Source organism: Tupaia chinensis, unplaced genomic scaffold (assembly GCF_000334495.1).
Source record: "Tupaia chinensis unplaced genomic scaffold, TupChi_1.0 Scaffold144276_1, whole genome shotgun sequence".
Lineage (NCBI taxonomy): Eukaryota > Metazoa > Chordata > Mammalia > Scandentia > Tupaiidae > Tupaia > Tupaia belangeri.
Genome location: NW_006204133.1, coordinates 6,387,839 through 6,395,232, shown reverse-complemented (window position 1 = coordinate 6,395,232; position 7,394 = coordinate 6,387,839). Strand labels below are relative to the sequence as shown.

General features: G+C 43.1%; 1 protein-coding gene across 7 annotated transcripts in view; it reads right to left on the bottom strand.

Moving 5' to 3' along the window:
• Nucleotides 1–7,394, bottom strand: part of IL1R1 (interleukin 1 receptor type 1) — a 91,572-nt gene that overhangs the window by 54,289 nt on the left and 29,889 nt on the right. The window lies entirely within an intron of this gene.

Below are 7,394 nucleotides of genomic sequence, written 5' to 3'. Positions count from 1 at the left end.
GCGCCTGGCTCGAGCACCCAGGAACACTGAGCTGTCCCGCCGCAGGCCATCGGGTCCCCAGGCAAACGCTAACACTGGCTCAGAGCGGCTCTGAGAGCTGGCACTTGGCCCCAGGCGTGTCACTAGCTTCTCTGTAGCTCCGTTTCCTGCCTCCTGAGAAGGGATCCTAACTGCACGGAGTAGTTCGGAAATTAACTCAGCCAGTACTTGTAAAACAGCGCCGGGCACAAGCGCTGACCCCACACACCACGTTAGCAGCTAGTTTTACTGCTACTGTTAGGCTCACCGGTGAAAAGCAGTTTACAGGACCTGCAATTTTTCTTTTTAAAATTTGTAAATAATTGTTTATTTCATGTCATTTATTTTAATTTGACCAGAGAGAGATACAAACACAGAGAGAGAGGGAAAGTGAGAAAGCAAGCTGCCAGGTCCGAGACTCGAACCACAGGCGACCTTGTGGGAGTTTAGCGCCTCAACCACCAAACCACTTGCCAGCCCCCAGGAGGTGCAATCTTGATAGCAGACTTCAGGGCAGACTGCTTACTCTTTTAAAGGTATAACCCACTTACTGCCACTGGCTCACTTTACAAATGAGACTTCCCTTCCAGAGAAAAGCGAAGAGGGCCAGGAGGTAAGCCAGCTAGTTCCTGACGGAGTCACACCTAGGACTCCTGTAGAAGGGGTCAGGGCTGGAGGGGCATGCTGTGGTCTGTCTGGTCAGCAGTGCTCAGCCCAGGAGCTTGAGACCTGCACTTTCATGTCCACTCCCATGCCAAGCAAGAGCCTGGGTCTCCCAGGTTACTTTGAGGTCTTAAGGGGCCCTTGGACAAGGAGACCTGGAGTAAGTGTTGACTGCTTTCTTTCTTCTAGTAAGCACCACCCCTTCCAGTGTCCCTGTCAAACCATGCCCTGAGGACCCCCTTCAAAAACTCTAGCATTGAGGCAACCTGGGATGCAGTGGCCAGGGATGATTCCAGATGGAGAAAAACATAAAGGAATGAAAAGCAATAACTCCACCCTAAAAACTGTCTTGTGGTCTGGTATGGTGATTTCCCATTTCTTTATGTTATATGGTTGCAGAAGCTTCCAGGGTTCTTTTTTCTCAGAAGAGCAGGCTGACATTGGGGCCTGTGTCACAGTAAGAGGAGATCTTGTGAAGGGTCTTGTGGCATGTCTGTACACAGTGGCAGTTCCTGCAGCCCCACTGTACTCCATCACAGGGGAGGTGGGTCTCCGTGCTCAGCTGTCACTGCAATCCGAAGCCCCAACGGCAGTGTTTGAAAGCTCCCGGTGTTTCCAGCATGCAGTCAGGACTCAACAGCTGTTGCGATAAGCTTCCCAGTGATGCGGTAGCAGAGGCCTTCGCCTGGACATCATTCCGAAACGTGTTGGATGAAGCAGCCTGACCCACCGCTCTGGAACTCACCCAGAAGCCCCACGCTGATGGACAGAGGCTTGCCTTGCCATTTACGTAATGAAGGTTTTTAAACAGTTGACCAGTAGAAAGGCAAATTGATTTCAACAGTAACGTAGAAATAAAAATTACCTTTTGGGGGACCAGCAGGTGGCGTAATGGTTAACATCACTGGACTTCAGTTGACCACAGTTCGAGTCCCAGGCTTATTGGCTTAAAACTCACATCGGTGTGTGTGCCCAAAATCCCGAGAGGAGAATGGAGAAGAAGGGATTGGGGTGTGACCACTCCCCTGGGTGGAGGGGGTGATTTCTCACTTTCTTTCTCTGTCTCTCTTGCGAATGCACATGCCTCATAGCAAAAATCTCTCTTAAAAAGCAAAAATTACCCATTCCTTTTAAGTTGATTCACCATTTCCTCCATGAGACAGAGAGAGACAGAGACCACTAATAGGGTCTTCGGGTCCTCATGCTGCGATCACTCCCAGTCTCAGCCGCCCTGGATCTCCAGCACGTGTGCACCGTGTGCTGAGAGGTCCTGGGATGTGGGATGTGAACCCATGATCTTTCCCATGTGGGTCTGGTTGCACTCCCACTATCCACTCAACTCCACTTCTCTTTTCTTTAAATGTCGACCCTTCCCACCTTTCTGTTTGCCAAGTGTCCTGTTGGACACGCAGGATTCCAGATCCAGGCAGGACCGTCAAATACTCACCCATTCCAGGAGTGGGATTTGCAGACTACACCTCTCCTTAAGACCACTCTTCTCTCTGGGTTCTGAACTCACTTCCTCCCTCACTCAGCCACGTTGACCACATTCCCTGACTGTCCTCTTCCTTTTGCTTGTTTCTTTCTTTTTAAATAATATATGTGTCTTGCTGCCTCACTTTGTTGCCCCCTAGGTTGGAGGCTCCCATAGGGTGGAGACTGTCACCCCGATACTGCACTCTGCTCTGGTCTCAGTACCACACAAATGCTCTGAACACATCACATGCCTCAGTGTAAGAAACAGCACAGCAAGTTTCATAGGCTCATAGGCTTGGAAACTTCCAGGTACCGCTACACCTAACTGGCCTCTCTGCTTGCACTGATACAACCCAATGGCTCATGTCTTAGGCAATGACTTACAAGAAATAGAAATAGGGCCCTACCACACACTGTGGGAGCCATCTGGGAAGGCACTGGGTTCAGGGGCTCCTGGATTGACCCAAACACACCAGGCATGCCCATGATGCTGGCTGGCTGGAAGGCTGGTAGGGATTGTGGCATAGCAAGATTCTGTCAAAAGTACTCCTTCCTCCATCTCTAAAAAAGAAATGACTAAACAAACTTAAAACAACAAAATAGCACCCTGAGCCTGTGAACACCTTCTGGAATATCTCCTTCACCACCACCCCCTACCTCTGCAATGCCTATTACTCAAGAGACTTGACTGTCTGCCTCCCACCTCCAGCCCACCTTCCTTTTGGAGGACTTTCCATTTCCGCCCCATGTGTCAGGCTGCTCAGGCCCTAGGGCCCTCTTTGGGAAAATTTTCCATAAAACAAATGAAACAAAATCACAATGGTCAAAACAACATGATCTAAGGCCTGAAAAATAACAGTCCCATGTGGCAGGATGGCAGTTTGAGGGATTATCTGTTACAAACTATAACACTAGCTTTGAAAGCTTGGAAGAGGAAGCATTTCTGTGCTTGTTTCCTTGAATCTCCAAAGTCAAGTTGTTGCAACAGAGACCATAGCATTACACCATGGAGAACAGACGGTACGGTAACCTATAGCTACTCTTCTCTCTCAAAGGAGCAGAAGTGACCAACCAGTGAGAAAGGGCAGACAGAGAGGGGAGGTGGCTGGTGTTCATCACACCCTGGAGGTCTCTGAGAGGTGGTCCAGAAACCCTCTCTCTACCACCACCGAACAGGAGAAACCCTGGCATCCTCCTAAGGGAGAGGACTGGAGGGGAATCCTGGAAGAGAAAAGCACCACTTGGCTTCCTGACGTGTAGTCCAGACACCCTAGTGCCATAGCCAAGCCCCATGCCAGCACGACCTCCCATAGCCTTCAAGGTAAGCATGGTCTCAGCTGAAATGTGTAGGAACAGAGGATGACCCACAACTCAGAACCCTTCTCAGACACCAGGATGACCCTTCATCACCCCAATCCGTATCACCCCTACAACCTCCAAAGAACACCAATTAACCTCCAAAGGAAAAGGGGGAGGTTGGAAGGGAAAGCATTCTGTTTAGGTGTGTTCTTACCTCCAAAGAGATGAGTCTTGAGCCCGTGAAGACAAAATAACACTCAACTGATGAGACCTAGCTTCTGACAGAAGGTAGAAATGAGAATTCAGAAGCAAAACTGACTTTAATTATAGTAAAATGCATTGGGACCTCTGTGACTGCTCACTTGCTACACCTATTTTTGTTACTCATAGAACTGCCAGAAATCTCTCACAGAACCACAACTAGATTTAAAACCACTGTCCTAGATGGACTTCCTTTATACAACCTAGTTATTTTCCCCCTCCTCTCATACATTTTCCATCTACTGACTTCCAAATAACCATTTTTGAAACCTACATCTCTCATTAACGCCCATCACTGTAACACCTCAGTTTTAATTAGCTCAACGCTCTCCCTTTCACCAAGCAGTCGTTTGTGGACGTCTGTGATCATCTTTTTATTCACATTCCTCTGTTTGATATGACCCCGTCCCAACCAGAAAGCCACAGAGGTTAGAGTGATGTGAAAGTGTCACAAACGTGACAAGACTGTCACAGGCAGTAAACCTCTTGCTAACCTCCTTTATAAGAGGAGGACGAGAAAATGGAATGACAGGCAGATGAGCCAACTTTTTGCTCTAAAGGCAGCTTTTATCTTACTCAATGAAAAAAATGACTGAAAGAGGGTCTTTACACCTGCTTTTTCCATTCTGACACAGAACTAGCACAACAGGTTTCACAGGCTCATAGGCTTGGCGACTTCCAGGTCCTGCTGCACCTCGAGGGCCTCTCTTCTGTCTTCTATTTGATGATTTGATGAGGCTTTAACACATAAAATCTAAGGCACCAATAACTGAACCACTGAACCATCTATCACTGTCCAAAACACAACTCTCTGATGGATTCCTACATGGCTGACCATGGTTCGAATCCCAGACCTGGCTGCTTGAAAATCATACTGGGCGTGTGTGCACATGTGCCCCAAATCCCAGGAGAATGGAGAAGGGAATGTGGCATGGCCATTCCCCCTGACAGGGGGATGGATTTCTCTCTGTCTTTCTGGCAGGGGGAAAAAAAAAAGTCTCAAAAAAAAAAAAAAAAAAAAAAAAAAAAGACAATTATATCAGCAAATGAAATTGTAAGATGTTATCATGTTCTACATTTTTGTCATTCCTTTTTGTTTATTCTCTGAGGAAAAAAAATCATTTATGGTGCTTTGTCCTGTTATTTTGACATAATAACTGTGTTTGCCAAGTAACCTGGCAATTTTCCAATGAAATCTGGGGACGAAAATAATAACACAGAGAAACGGTCTCAGAGAGGTGACCATAGTGATGTAAGTGTGCACACAGAACCTAGACATTTTCAAGAGCCTGAGAAACAGGTCTCAGTATGTACAAGTTTGAATTCTGAAGGAAGCCATCAGTTTATAAGGATTAGATATTTTTCCTACACCATCTAAGTAAGAAAATGAAGTCTCAGGGAGAAGAAGGTATTGGGTGTTTTTCCTGCTTTCTCTGCTGGGCGTGGAAGCAGTGGTGCAAAACTTAGTAAAAGTCAGCAATTTGGGGAAGATCCTGAAACCGACTTTGCAGAGAAAATGACCTAGGCCAGGGAGAGAGGGGACAGGAAACGCACTATGGGTTTAGGGGCAGAAGCCCCTTTACCATTACCAGTGTCTTTCCTGTAGATCTGTGTCAGAGTTATTCCTGTGTGCTTCATATTGCTGATGCTATGGTAAAGAATATATATTTTTTTAAGTTCAATTCCTAAATGTTCATTGCTAGTATATATGCATTCTTGCATAGAAATATACATCATGACTTTTCCAACGACTCAATAGATATGCAAATGATTTAATATATTGATTTTGTAACCTACGGAACTAACTAGTTTTGCTAGATGTTTTTTGTAGATTTCATCAGAATTGTCTACAGAGATCACCACATTGTTTGCAAATAAAGAAAATTTCCTTTTCAGTCAGGGTATCGTGTTTTCCTTTTTCTTGATTTTTTTGCACCAGCTAGATCCTTTAGTACAATGTGGAATTAGAGTGGGAAAAGTGGATACTCTTGCCGGGATCCTGAGCTTAGGGGGAAAGGACCGTTTCAACTACGATGTTATCTCTGTCTTTCCTAGACGTCCTTGATCAGGTGGGAAAGTTTTCGTCTATTCCTAATTTGCTGAGAGTTTTGATCAGCAGTAGATGTTGGATTCTTCCAAATGTCCTATCTACATCTTTAGTGATGCTCATAGAGTTTTCTTTTTTAGTGTTATTACTACGGTGAATTGCATTTATTCTTTTCCCAATGCTAATCCAACTTTTTCATGCTTGGGTAAAGCCTGCTTGATTATTAGATTTCATTTCCTACTATTCTGTTTAAAATGTTCATGAGGAAAATTGGTCTGTACTTTCCTTGTAATGTCCTGTCTGGTTTTTATATCTGCATAATGCTAGCCTCGCAGAATTTGAAAGAACTTGTGAATTGAGAAGGATACATTCCTTTTCAATATTTTGAAAGAGGTGAGGTAGAATTGATATTACATTTTCCTTTAGGATTAGTTTACATCTGTTTAGCTCATTTTATTTTTGCATTTTTAAAATATTTATTTGTAATTTTGGGTGTTCTTTATTCCTTTGAATAGATCCAGATCCTCATCTAGTATCATTTTCCTTCTATCTGGAGGACATTCTTTAATATTTTTTGGCATAGGTCTGCTAATGATGAGTTCAGCTTGAAAAGTTATTTTTTTAAAGAATAATTTTTTTATTTAATTTTATTTATCATCATTACTATTATTTTACATTTTCTACAGTGCCTATGCACTCACCAGAGAGAGAGAAGAGAGAGAAAGAGAGGGAAAGTCAACAGGTCCAGGACCTGAACCATGGTCAGCCACATGGGAGCTCAGTATCTTAAACACCATGCCACCTGCTGGCCTCTGCAATGGTTTTATTTAGTTGTTATTTTTGAAACGCATGCACATTATATATAGAATTCTTGGTTGATCTTTTTTTTTTTTTATATCAGAGATAATGCTCCAAAGTATTCTAGCATGCATTGTTTCTGTGGCAGATTCGCTATCATTTTGCCAACCTTGTTCCTCTGTAGATATATTTTATCCTCTGGCTGTTTTGAAGGTTTTTTTCTTTGTCACTAGTCTTAAGCAATTCAATTATGATGAAACTTTGTGCATTTTTTTCTCATGTTTCTTGGGGTTTATTGATCTTCTTAGATCTGTGGGTTTATAATTTGCGTTCAATTCAGAAACATTCTGGCTATTACTTCTTCAAATATTTTTCTGTCACAACCTTCTACCTTTTGGGGAATTCAATCACCTATGCGTTTGACTACTTGAAATTGTCTTACAGTTTAGTGACGGTCTATTCTTTGATTATTTTCCTTCCTCTGTATTTCCATTTGATAGTTTCTATCGTTTTCTCTTTAGAGACACGGTCTATTCTTCTGCAGCATCTGATCGACTTTTAGTTTCACCCAGTGTACTTTTCTTTCTTTCTTTCTTTTTTTCCATTACAACTTGTTTTTATTTTACATTTTTCCACAAACATTTACTTTACATAGCAAAGAATTTTAGCTCATACTCCATAATTCTTGACAGTTTACAAACAACTTGCAAAGTTTCAAAATACTGAATTTTAAAGATAATGTTCAAAATATGTCTTATAATTTTGTATAATTTTATAACTCTATAACAACAGAAGCAGTATGGTTTCAAATATATATATATACATTTAGAGT